This window comes from Bubalus bubalis, chromosome 18, assembly GCF_019923935.1.
Source record: "Bubalus bubalis isolate 160015118507 breed Murrah chromosome 18, NDDB_SH_1, whole genome shotgun sequence".
NCBI lineage: Eukaryota > Metazoa > Chordata > Mammalia > Artiodactyla > Bovidae > Bubalus > Bubalus bubalis.
This window is the reverse complement of record NC_059174.1, coordinates 48,850,751-48,864,751: the sequence shown is the minus strand read 5'-3', so window position 1 is coordinate 48,864,751 and position 14,001 is coordinate 48,850,751. Positions and strand designations below refer to the sequence as shown.

General features: G+C 39.6%; 1 protein-coding gene across 2 annotated transcripts in view; it reads left to right on the top strand.

Moving 5' to 3' along the window:
- Positions 1-14,001, top strand: part of LOC102395261 (Fc gamma binding protein) — a 59,495-nt gene continuing 45,494 nt past the window's right edge. The window contains exon 1 of one of the 2 annotated variants that reach the window (XM_044932333.2): positions 1-816. The gene's annotated coding sequence lies outside the window, so the exon portion shown is untranslated. The remainder of the gene's footprint in view (positions 817-14,001) is intronic. The other variant, XM_044932334.2, reaches the window with a different exon arrangement.

Here is a 14,001-nt window from a genome sequence, read left to right as displayed (position 1 = left end):
GACACGACTGAGCGACTTTCATTTTCACTTTGACTCTTTACTATTTAAACCTTTCCTCTTGAATGTTGTTTCCATGAATTTGTTTATTTCTGTGTCAAATGTATGAGCCATTATCTTGCTCAGCCAATGCTATTGTTCTTCCTTTTCATATATGTAAATCAAATAGATCCAATTTTGGCTTTAAGTTAACTTCTTGGTCTTTGGGTATCTTGGAATTGACAACATTGATGTTGTTAGAGGTAGGTTTTTCTGGTTGATAGTTTATGCCTCATGTTTAACAGATGGGACAGTCAGTGGCCCAAAAGCAAGCCTTTGTAGATATATGTACCCATTTAAAAAATATTTTTTTATTAGGCCCAGGTGTCGGAGGCATAGTCTGTCTAACGTAGAGTTCATCAGCTCCAACCAAGCAACGTGTTAGTAAGCAAGTTTGTCTTAATTCCCATGAGGTACTGTAGTCTTGTTGTCATCACTGACTGACTATGAAAATTTGGCTGTGGTTTTGAAATAATGGGTTGATTTCTTTCTCATTCAGTACATACATTTTTTCTGATATAAAGAGAAATGGGATCTGACTGTGTTTTAAGAGTGGTTTGTGTTATTTGGGGCAAAGGATTAGGAGCAAACATTCAAATATTTTTTTTCCTAAGTGAAATTATTGAAAAGCTGATGCAGAACAACTTGATAAATGAAATGTTGCTCATATCCTAATATATTTGACCTTGTCCTTGGAAAGGAAATGCAGCCTGGCAGCTGTTGAATCTCTCTTCAGTGTGTCAAGGAAGATGATACTTACAAGACAGACTTAAAAAGAAGGTGAATATTTTGCACTTTTGATATTCTTAGGAACAAATAACTTATTCAGCAAATGGTGTCTTTTTTATGTTGTTTTTGTTTTGTATTGTGAAATAGGCATTGAAGTTGATGTTATTTTGTTTTAAGAATCTTACAGACTGGAAACAGAAATAAAGCTATATTAACATTAGTTATAGGTTTAAAGAATATATTGTGTTAGAATCTAGTAAAGTCTGCTCTGGATAAGGAAGATAAAAGTGTTCCTGTGTATTTTTCTTTATTTAATTTTTTATTTGTAGCTTCAGTGTGTAATGTATTTAATTATGTCTTGTGTTTGTGGATTATAAGGAATGTTTGTAATCTGTTTAATAGAGAATGAATGTAAAAATTGTTTGAATTGTTTAGAAATATAGGCAGGGCCATTGTCTGTTTTTATGGAATTAAGTGTTCTCATTATTGTAAAGTAAGCTAATAGGTGGGTTATAACATGTTGTGTAGTTTCACCACAGAGAGGTGTGGCCCCTATAAAAGAAGAATTTGTACTGATCGAGACGTAAGAAGGAAGAGGAAGAAAGTTCAGGGCCATGAGTTACATCCATTTGTCATAAAATTTTCTTTCATTTGTTATAAACCTTTTTTATATTTTTGTATTCATCACTTTATTTGCCATTGCCCTGGGATTTCTTTGGAAGGAATGATACTAAAGCTGAAACTCCAGTACTTTGGCCACCTCATTTGAAGAGTTGACTCATTGGAAAAGACTCTGATGCTGGGAGGGATTGGGGGCAGGAGGAGAAGGGGACGATAGAAGTTGAGATGGCTGGATGGCATCACTGACTCGATGGACATGAGTCTGAGTGAACTCCGGGAGTTAGTGATGGACAGGGAGGCCTGGCGTGCTGCGATTCATGGGGTCGCAAAGAGTCGGACACGACTGAGCGACTGATCTGATCTGATCCGATATCTTTTTATTGAAAGTATACATCTTATTTTTCTTTAGCAACTATGAAGTGTCTTGTATATTAGCATTTTATAGATTGGTGAATATATTTATTATATCATGTTATATATTATAATATATTTATTATATAAATATGTATTTATATTTATACTTATTAATAGCTTAAAATCTCTTTAGTTTTTCTGTAAGAAAAAACTTTTTATAAGAGGAAGTTAATGTTCAGTAATTAATGTTTTAAAATCTTACTTCATTTGGAAATGACCTAGCTATTTAATAAACTTTTATTATTTAGTTTAGCATAACTCCAGAAACTTAAGTTACCCCAATCCTAAGAGATTATTTTAGATTATAATAATAGATTATTCTATTAAAAATATAATTATTTTTAATAGAGTTTATCTAAAAGTTTTTGTCTCATTTATATATTTATATATATGTATAAAGAGTTACCTTTTTGTTGACAAATTTAGTTTACCTTAAACCTAGGCATAATAAAAGTATTATATAATGTTTATGAGTTAAGACATGTCTTAATTAGATTAGCAAACAAGTGAATTTAAATAGAGCTCGTTACCTTCATATTATCCAAAAACAAAGACATATATTGAGACATAGATTTTTTTTTTTTGAAGATTTTAAATTTTATTTTATTTTTAAACTTTACATAATCCGCCACAGGTATACATGTGTTCCCCATCCTGAACCCTCCTCCCTCCTCCCTCGGTAGTTTTCCATTTGAAATATCTTTTCTGCTTTAAAATATCTTTTTGATTGATATATATATATATATATTTCCACCAATTTGTTTATGGCTGGAGTCCCAGATAGAGTGGGTTGTGTATCCCAAGGACATGATAAGAGTTAACTTTAGGTTTTTTCTTAGGCCTGTTTTTGTTTCCCAGGCAGAACTGGAGCTCCAAAAAAGTATTTTAAGAAGTTAACCTTTTCTTAACTGCACATGTAAGAAGAACCAGTTTTGCAATTTCAGAAAAGATTTTATTTTAATCAGTTTTCTCTGGAGTCTAAAGAGTATCATGGCCATTCAGTGTCAAAAATATAATTTCTCCTTTTTGTAGTTATAGTATATTATTAATGATATATGCATGAAGGAATTGCTGTTACATTGGATGTAAGGCCTTGGCTACAAAATTTTTGACAAATAGTAGGATTGTTAAGCATACTTTGAGGTAACATAGTATATTGAAATCTTTTATGAGGCCCAATATGATTAGGATAAGGGAGAGAGAAAGTGAATCTCTCCTGGTCTAAAAGGTGTAAAGGTATATTAAAAAAGCAATCTTGTAAATCAGTAATAATAATGTGCCAATTTTGAGGAATAGTAGTAGGTGATGGGATCCCTGGTTATAATGTACCCATGCTATGCTATGCTATGCTATGCTAAGTCACTTCAGTCGTGTCCAACTCTGTGCGATCCCATAGACAGCAGCCCACCAGACTCCCCTGTCCCTGGGATTCTCCAGGCAAGAACACTGGAGTGGGTTGCCATTTCCTTCTCCAATGCATGAAAGTGAAAAGTGAAAGTGAAGTTGCTCAGTCGTGTCCAACTCTTAGCAACCCCATGGACTGCAGCCTACCAGGCTCCTCCGTCCATGGGATTTTCCAGGCAAGAGTACCGGAGTGGGGTGCCATAGGTTTCATTAATGCATTAACTTTTCTAAGGTCTGTTAAGATATGCCATTTGTTAGATTTCTTTTTTATAATAAAAATAGGAAAGTTCTAAGGAGAGTAAGATTCCTCAATATGTTTTAATTCTAATTGTGTGTCTATAAGTTCTTTAGTAGCCTGTAATTTTTCTTTCGTAAGGGGCCATTGCTCTGTCCAAATAGGCTCGTCATTCTTCTCAGTTATTTTAATTGCTTTGTTTGTTAAATGAGTAGTGGCTCCTAGGAAAAATGTGGAATGTATATCTGAGTTTGCCATTGCATAAATAAGTCTCTTTCTATTAAATTAAGGGGTGCATTTATCATATAAGGCCTTAATGTTGCAGGCTGGCCTTTTGGTCCTTCATATGGGTAGATTTGAACATTTTGATAAATTTCTTGTACTTTGGTTTGAGAAATTCCTGCAATTTGGTAACAGACCTTTTGTATAGGCCAGGATTTGGGCCATAAATGTTTGGAAATAATAGTAATATTAGATCCAGTGCCAAGGAGACCAGAAAATCTTTTACCATTAATTTTGATATTTATATTTGGTTGGGCATATTCAGATACCAATGATGTCCTTAAGGATTGTTTTTGATCTGTACTGCTGAACCCATTCGGAGAAGGCAATGGCACCCCACTCCAGTACTCTTGCCTGGAAAATCCCATGGACGGAGGAGCCTGGTAGGCTGCAGTCCATGGTGTCGCTAGGAGTCAGACGTGACTGAGCGACTTCACTTTCACTTTTCACTTTCATGCATTGGAGAAGGAAATGGCAACCCACTCCAGTGTTCTTGCCTGGGAATCCCAGGGACGGCGGAGCCTAGTGGGCTGCCGTCTCTGGGGTCGCACAGAGTCGGACACGACTGAAGCGACTTAGCAGCAGCAGCAGCAGCTGAACCCATTTGTCCGTACATTATTAGAGGAGTTAATAGAAATGTAAGGCAAAAGAAGTAATTGAGCAATTTTGTCCCCCTTTTTTAATTGCCATAGAATCTGAGATGACATCATAATTTGAATCTCTCCTTATAATTTGAATCAATTATTCCAGGGTGAACAGTAATCCCTTTAGAAGCCAAACTAGATCGGCCAAAAAAAAGACTGAAGGTTTGTGAGGGCAGGGGTCCAAAAAGTCTGGTAGGTACTCTAGAAGGGACTGCTTGAGGGTAAAGGAAAAAATCATTTAGGGCTGGTATATTGACGGCAGCACTGCTGGATGTGGAGGGTTTGAGGGAAAAGATGGAATTTGCCCCTGGTTTTTGTTGTAGGGGACCTGGGGTGTCCCCTGTTTAGAGTTTCCTGGAATAGGTTTTCCTTCAATATCAAATTTAGATTTACAATCTTTGGCCCAATGCATTCCTCTACAGCGGCGAGGGCAAATTCTTGGAGGTTTTTTATTAGCTTTCTTAGGGCAGTCCCTTTTAAAATGGTTTCTATCTCTACAAGTAAAGCATCCTTTATTTCCCTTTCTAAAGGTAGCAGCCATTGTCTTAGTTAGCATTTGCATCTTTTGCTTTTCTGATCCTAGATTGCGATAAGCCTTCAAATAATCAATAATAGTCCCAGTCTCACCAATTGGAGCAATAGCTCTTTGACATTCCTGATTTGCATTCTCATAAGCAAGTAATTTCTCTAGCTGTTTCTTGGTTTCTTCTCCGATTACAGTATAGGAAATAGCAGTTTCTAATCTAGCTAAAAAATTAGCATAACTTTCATTAGGTTCCAACAAAGGAGAGACTTTTGTGCCTATTGGCAGAGGAGGAGCATTTGGAGCAGCCAGCTGCTGCTGCTGCTAAGTCGCTTCAGTCGTGTCCGACTCTGTGTGACCCCATAGAGGGCAGCTCACCAGGCTCCCCTGTCCCTGGGATTCTCCAGGCAAGAACACTGGAGTGGGTTGCCATTTCCTTCTCCAATGCATGAAAGTGAAAAGTGAAAGTGAAGTCGCTCAGTCGTGTCCAACTCTTAGCGACCCCATGGACTGCAGCCTACCAGGCTCCTTCGTCCATGGGATTTTCCAGGCAAGAGTACTGGAGTGGGGTGCCATTGCCTTCTCCGGGAGCAGCCAGGGCAGGGCTAGTAAGAAAATTTTGAAATATTTTATGTTGTTCTAATTGGGCCTTTTGTAAAGTTTCATCATCTAATTCATATTCATGCAATAAGTGTTCTGTCTGTTGTCAAATATTAGGAGGGCTAAAATTTACCTTGAAATGGCCAGAAATCAATTGGAGTATTTTTTTCTTGTTTGGCAGCTCATTCAACATTTTCTTTGACCTGGTGCCAAATTTCTAAGTCAAAACTGCATTTATCAGGGAAACAAGGATTACATTTAATCACTGTTTGAAAGTAAGCCTCTATTCATTGGCGCGAAACCAAAAGTCCCTGAGCTTTAAACAATGGTGAAGTAAAGTAGAGAAATAATGGGGCTTTCCAGCCGTTTGACCTGAGTCTTAGTACTCACCGACCTCAATAGGCCCTGACCTCCTGGAGTCACTCCGTCCGAAATGCCACGTTTAGCAGTGTCCTTGTTGTGGGCTCCACTTGTTGGGGTCCTTTAATGGACCAGGACCTGGCAGTCCGGAGTTGACAATAAGAAAGTGAAAGAGAGAGCCAGAGGGAGGGGAAGAGAGAGAGAGAGAAAGAAAGAAAGAAAGACACGGGGACCCAAGCTCTGATGGAGCAAAGGTGCTTTAATGATTTTTCTGTAAGTATATATAGGCTGTAGTACAAGAAATTTCTTTTGACAATGATAAAGATCAGAAGACTAAATGTACAGTAACCATTACCAAGGGAACAGGGAATAATAATGGTCACAAGGTCAGGAGACAATCCATATCTCAAAAAGGGGGGTGAGACTAAGCAGTTTTGTCGTAAAGAGAATATTTACTAAAGAAGACCCAAGTCTGTCTCACACAATGACCTCAGTTCCTGGGAGCAGCCTGCTGTTCGGCTTAAAAAGAAACAAGGACTTATGAGAAATAGCATGTAGAAATCCTCCCGTTAAACACTCCCTGACACCTCAGTATATTGTAAGGGAGTGAGAAATTTTCAAATAACATTTTTTGTGTTCTAGGAATGGGAGTGGGGTGAGCCTCAAAGGCCTGTGTGATTTGCCCAAGTTTAAGAAGAAAAACCACCACCAAGCTTTCTTGGTCAGTCTTTTGAGGAGCATTCCCTGTGTTCATATTGATCACTGCAGATCAGGAGTTTTCTGATTTTCTCTTTCAAGGAGCTTGCTGGGTTTGATGGTTTTGGTGGGAGGAAAGGAAGAAACTGCAGATTTAATCTGTGCTGTAGTACAGATTGTAGATCAGCCACTGGCCCTCGGGTTAGCCTCTAGCTAAAAAAAAAAAAAAGCATCTAAGCATTTCATTTGAAATAAAGTATCTGACCTCTTGGCACAAAGCATTGAGAAACCAGTGTGAATTTTTAGACTATAATAAATGATGCAAAGGTTTTCTACTCTGATGGGGATAAAAATAAACCCTTCTCTACCATTGTGGGCAGGGGTGGGGGTGGGGCATGGGTAAGAGTAATTTAAGGAATTCCTTGTATAGGCCATTGAATCAGTATGATCCTAGCCTGAGATTTTTGCATTAGTATTACCATGCAGAAACTTTTCTTTCTTAGAGTTTGCTACTTGAGATAGCAGGGATGTGTTGTCACAGTTGATACCCTCAGAACAAGGGGAGGTTCCTCTTCTCTCTCTGATTGCCAGAGATCACTGCCAAAATAGTAACACGTAAGTGGGACTTGGTGGGAAGGCATGCAAAACATTAGGCAATGAATCCCTCAGTACCTGTGTTACTTCCAGGGCTGAGGAGTTCAGCTCCAAGAAAACTGATCTCCAAGGGGGAAAGTTTCCAGAAGAGTGGGAAATAAAGCAAATGAAACCCTTATTTCTGTTTGTTTAGGGACCACGTAATGCATGTCATGAGCCTTCAGTCTGCCATGGCTCTCAGCTGGCTCAGGGCACACGGCTGAGAACTGCTGCTGGCCTGGTATGGCTGTGAACCGCATAGGTCACCAGCAGAAACGAATTTCAGACCTGTCTGTGCAACACCTTTTCAGCCCTGCAGAACCTGCTACAGATGGCAGAAGGAACAGAATGCTCCAGGGTCCTGGCCAGAGTGGCCACAGGGTGTGAGTGGATTGTTCAGGGAGAGCCATTCCAGGGAACATTGGAGGCTGTCTTCCTTGATAACTTTTTTCTTTTTCTTTGACTATTCTGAGGGTCTTTGAGACTGTAGTTTACCACCATTCCAGCACTGTTTCTTTGAGGTGACTCATTGGCCATTGATGGGGAGTGTAAGGAAGTCATCTCTGGGGTTGCAAAATGAAAGGCGGAACAAGTTTTTCTTAAAATATTAAAGGTTTCAGAGAACACATTAGGTCACATGGTTTGGGAAAACAGACTATAAAAAGCTGTGAACTTGATCTTGTGGATTAAACAAAGCCAAGTGATTAAAATGTGATTTATTTATTAAAAACAAAAAACAAAATCAGAAAAAAAAATTGACAGGAAAAAAGAACTACCAAATCCTTAGAGAACCTGCAGCACAATTATGCAAAATCTAACATTTGTATCACAGAGTAACAGAAGGAGAAAAAGAAAGAGCAGGGCTGAAAAGGTATTTGAAGAAATAATGACTAACCCTTACAAAATTTGGCAGAAGATATAAACCTACAGATTCAAGAAGCTAAACAGAGTAAATCCAAAGAAATACACACCAATTACCTTATGAAAGGGATTCGCTTGTAGCTCAGTGGGTAAAGAAACTGCCTGCAGTGCAGGAGACCTGGGTTTGATCCCTGGGTTGGGAAGGTCCCTTGGAGAAGGAAATGGCAACCCATTCCAGTATCCTTCCCTGGAAAATCTCATAGAGAGAGGAGCCTGGTGAGCTGTAGTCCATGGGGTCGCAAAGAGTCGGGCATGACTGAGCAACTAACACTTACTTACTTACCTTATGAAAACTAAGGCAAGAAAGATCTTGAAAGCACTAGAGACAAATGATACATTATCTACAGGGGAACACTGATCAAATTACAGTGGATTTTTCATCTAATACCATTGAGAAGAAAGCATGACATCATATTTTTCAAGTGCCAAGAGAAAAGATCCGTCAACTGTGAATCCTATAGCCAGCAAAACTACCCTTCAGAAATTAAAGGGAAATAAGTTTTAGGTGAAAAGCTAGTGTCTTTTCAGTAGAACAGCTGTTAAAGAATGGGTAAAGGAGGTTCTCCAAGCTCCAAATGATAACAGAAGTCTCAGAACTTCAGAAAGAAAGAATAACAGAATGGGTAGATATATTACGTTTCTCAGGACTAACTATATTACCTTGCTCATGAGTTTTTAAAATCAATTATGGCTGAAGAAAAAAATTATATCATTTGATGTGGTGCTTACTATAGATGGAGGTGATACTTGAAACAATTATATTTTTTTAAAGTGAAGAAGGTGAAAGAACCTACATGGAAGTAAAGTTTCAGCACATCAATCAAAGTGGTAAAATATTGAGTAATAAGTTGCATATTCATTTGTAAGTCCTGAAGCAAGTGCTAAGAAATTTTATCCAAAGTAATGGAGAAGACCCTTGAGAGTCTCTTGGATGGCAAGGAGGTCAATCCTAAAGGAAATCAATCCTGAATAGTCATTAGAAGGACTGATGCTAAAGCTGAAGCTGCAATACTTTGGCCACCTGATGCGAAGAGCTGACTCATTAGAAAAGATCCTGATATTGGGAAAGATTGAAGACAGGAGAAGGGGATGACAGAAGACAAGATGGTTGGATGGCATCACCAACTCAAAGGACATGAGTGTGAGCAAGCTCCAGGAGATAGTGAAGGACAGGGAAGCCTGGTATGCTGCAGTTCATGGTGTCCCAAAGAGTCAGACATGACTGAGTGATGGAACAACAACAAAAATGTACCCAAAAAGCATATAGGGGATTCCCTAGTGGTCCAGTGGTTAAGAATCCACCTTCCAATGCAGGGGGACACAGATTCGATCAGGCACGTAAGATCCTACATGCCAAGGGGCAACTAAGCTCACAAGCCACAACTAGAGAAGCCAGTGCACTGCAGCTAATGAAGTCTCATGCTGCAAGAAGACCCAACACACCCCCCAAAAAAACCTACAAATCAAAATGGAATTGTAAGAAATGCTCATATTAACCCACAAGAATATAAGAAAAAAGATAGACAAATGAGAAACAGAGGGGCCAAGTGACCTTAGGTTCTTAACCACCAGGGCATTTGCATTTTTAAAAATCTTTAAATATTTATGTAAATTTCAGATATGTAGTTCCCATGGTTTATATTTATTCATATCTGGCTAATACATGTATGTTGTGTATCATAACAAAATTTGACTGAACCTAAAATATTCAACTGTTACTTCTTCTAGAAAAGGTCTGATGAGCACAGAGACCACTGATCTGAGCTGTATACTTGAAGTATAACAAGCATATCCATTTTAAATGACCAGGCAGCCTGATTCTCCCACTCTGCCTCTGCAAAGTGTCTCTACTAACCTCCAGGGACTTCTCTGGTGGTCCAGTGGTTAAGAGTCCACACTCCCAATCCAGGGGTCCTGGGTTCAATCCCTCATCAGAGAACTAGATACCACCTGCAGCTACAAAAATCAAAGATCCCACATGCCGCAACTAAGACCCAGTGCAGCCAAATAACCAATAAAAATAAAATAAATATTAAAAAATATATATACCACTCTCCATTAACGCTATGGAAAGGACAACTTCCATCACAGGCCAATATAACAGACAGAACTGAACCCCGCAAATCTCTTTCACTCCTCCAGATCTTTGCGTATTTCTCCATTCCATTCAATCAGGAAATAATTGTTAAGTACTCGCCGAGAGCCAGGACTATACCAGGCCCTGGGGATTCACTAATCAGCAAAATAAACACATCCCTATTCAGATCAAGGAGGTCAAAAAAACAATTACAAGATGATGTGAAATGTGTTTTGGTAAAGGAATTACAGGGTTCTAGGAGGGAACTCAACTCTTTGAGTTCTCAGTCTTAAAGGTTTTCCAAAAGCTTCTCTTCACAGGGATTACATCAGTTCAGCTTTGAAATATTAAGTTAGATATTTTTGCCCACTACCTGCTGCCTTTCCTTTGCCTTTCAGAACCATCTATGGCTGAGGGAGAAGGGCATGGCTCGGGCAGGAAGTTGCCATGCACCTGTCGTTCACCTATTCAAAGAAGAGAAAAAGGGTATTATCTCTGGCTGGGAGGTGTTCTTTCAGCTTCCTGGATTGTGTCATGTTTCCACCTTAGGTAGGAGAACCTGCTCTACAGAGTCCAGGTGTAAAAGAGTGTCAACATTTGATTACAGTTCCTGGGAACAGCAAGGAATACTTATTCATTCCTCATCAGAGTCAATAGCCACCATAGCTCTGACTCTCACTGACCATTTCCTCGAAAACAAAGTGTCCCTTTGAAAGTCTTCAGTGCTGCTGGTGGTTGAGTCGTTAAGTCACGTCTGACTCTTTGCAACCCCATGGCCTGTAGCCCACCAGGCTCCTCTGTCCATGGGATTTTTTTCAGAGCACATGTTTATTAGTTTCTTCAGACACAGCACATGCCAAAGTGACAGGGCTCACATCACTCTTCTGTTTTCTCTAAGTCCCCTCAGAATTCTTATTTCCCATCCCCAGAATAGTTCTGGAAAAAAAATTTAAATACTGGTGAAATAAATCCAAGAAAATCTATATAAATGGGAAAAAGAATGTTTATGTTGCTGCTTTTTAAATCTTTGTCTTATTAGCCCACCAGGCTCTTCTGTACGTGGGATTCTCCAGGCAAGAATACTGGAGCTGGTTGCCATGCCCTCCTCCAGGGGACCTTCTCCACCCAGGGAGCGAACCCACATCTCTTATGTCTCACTGCATTGGCAGGCAGGTTCTTTACCACTAGCACCACCTGGGAAGCCCAAAAATGTTTATGGATTAGATGAATTCAACACAGGAAAAAAAAGGCCAGTCACAAAATGTTATAGATTGATGAAATGAACCACATTAAAATTAAGAATTTTTCATTATTAAAAAAGTGAAAGTGATCAGAGAGAATTCCTCGGTAGTCCAGTGGCTGGGACCTGGTGCTTTCACTGCTGTGGGTTCAATCCCTGGTCAGGGAACTAAGATCCCACAAGCCATGTGGTTTGAGCCAAAAAAAGAAAAAGATAAATTTTGAAAAGGTAAATCACAGAGTGGGAGAAAAAAAGCAAAATATAGAACCTATAACTGACTCGTACCCAGAACATATAAAGAATTCATACAGACTAATTGGTCATACAATTTGGTCATACAGACCAAACCAAAAGACTGCTGCTACTGCTAAGTCACTTCAGTCGTGTCCAACTCTGTGCGACCCCATAGACGGCAGCCCACCAGGCTCCTGTCCCTGGGATTCTCCAGGCAAGAACACTGGAGTGGGTTGCCATTTCCTTCTCCAGTGCATGAAAGTGAAAAGTGAAAGTGAAGTCGCTCAGTCGTGTCCGACTCTTAGCAACCCCATGGACTGCAGCCCACCAGGCTCCTCCGTCCGTGGGATTTTCCAGGCAAGAGTACTGGAGTGGGGTTCCATTGCCTTCTCCTACCTAATTTTAAAAAATGGGCAGACTTGAACAAGCATATCACTAAAATCACCAATTGCAAAGAGATTCTAATCGCCAATAACTATGTGAAAAGTTCTCAACCTCATTGAAAGAACAAGGAAATGCACATTACAACCACAACACAACATCACTACACCTCTAGAATGGCTAAAATTACAAAGTCTAAAAAGGCCAAATATTGGTGAAGCTAAGGAGCAACTGTACCAGTCATTTATGGGAGTTGAAACTGAAACATGTTTGGTAGCATCTACTAAAGCCGAGCCCAGTGACCCAGCATTGGGAACTCCACAGCACATCCCAACAGAAACTGCACGTGTGTCAAAAGATAGAATTCATTAGCCCAAAGTGGAAACAGTAGAATGGGGAAATATGTAGTGATTTTTAAACAAGCAAGTATCATATGGCAATGAAAATGAACTGCAGTTATGTACATAGGATAATACTGAGTGAAAGAAGCCAGACACAAAACAATATGGACATTTCATTTGTGTAAAGTTCAAAAACAGCGTCCACTGGTTAAGACTCCGAGCTCCCAATGCAGGGGGTTCGGGTTCCATCCCTGGTTGGGGAACTAAGATACCCCATGCCTTATGGCTTGGCCAAAAAAGAAAAGGGGGAAAAAAAAAAACAAAACCCAGCAAGCTAAACAATCTGTGGTATTTGAAGTCATAACAGGGACTCCTTATGATCCCTGGGTCAGGAAGATCCCCTGGAGAAGGGGATGACTACCCACTCCAGTATTCTTGCCTGGAGAATCCCAGGAACAGAGGAGCCTGGCAGGCTACAGTCCATAGGGTTGCACAGAGTCAGACACGACTGAGTGACTGCATGCAAGCATGGCAAGTAGGGAGTGGGTAGTGATTAGGAAGGGAAATTCAGAAGGCTCTGGACTGCTGAAAATATTCTTTCTTGACCTGGTTGTGGGTTATAAGGATGTATTCATTTTTAAATAATTCAATGAGCTGCATACATTTATGATTTGTGCATTTACCAATATGTGTATTTTATTTCAAGAGGACATTAAAAATATTCCCATGAATCAAATTAGAATGGTTTCTATAAGGGGACCAGGAATAGAAAATGGGTATAAAAGAGAATAGATGGGTAGGTAGGTATGGGTGGCAGATAGAGTTTTCTAGAGTTTTATCCTGTCTAATACAGACATAAGTTACAGGTGGTTATTTAAATTTAATTTTCAATGGATTAATTAAATTAAAAATTCAGTTCCTCCATTACATTAGTCACATTTCAAGAGCTCAATAGAGGAACTTCCCTGGTGACCCAGTGGCTAAGACTTCGAGCTCCCAATGCAGGGGGCCCAGGTTCGATCCCTGGTCAGGGGACTAGACCCACCTGCCACTACTGAGAGTTTGCATTGCTACAACTAAAGATCCCTCATGCAAAGATAGAAGCAAAGATAGAAGATAATGTGTGCAGCAACTAAGACCCAACACAGCCAAACAAATAAATAAAAGAAAAAAATGTTTAAAAGAGCTCAATATATACATGGAACTATTGCCTACCACACTGGACAGCCCAAAACACAGAAGTTTCATCATCACAAAAATAGTATAAGTGGACACATATAAGATATCCTGGAGAGGACTTCCCTGGTAGCTCAGTGGTAAAGAATCTACTTGCCAATGCAGCAGAGGCAAGTTCCATCCCAGATCTTGGAAAATCCCACGTGCTATGGAGGAACTGAGCCCATGAGCCACAACTACTTAGCCTGTGCTCTAGAGCCTGTGCTTTGCAACAAGAAAAGCCACTGCAATGAGAAGCCTGTGCCTTGCAACTAGAGAGCAGCCCTGATTCCCCGAAACTAGAAAGAAACCCACATAGCAGTGAAGACCCAGCACAGCTGTAAATATAAATATATATATATATATATATTTTTTTTTTTAAAGCAAAGACATCACTTTCCCAACAAATGTCCAT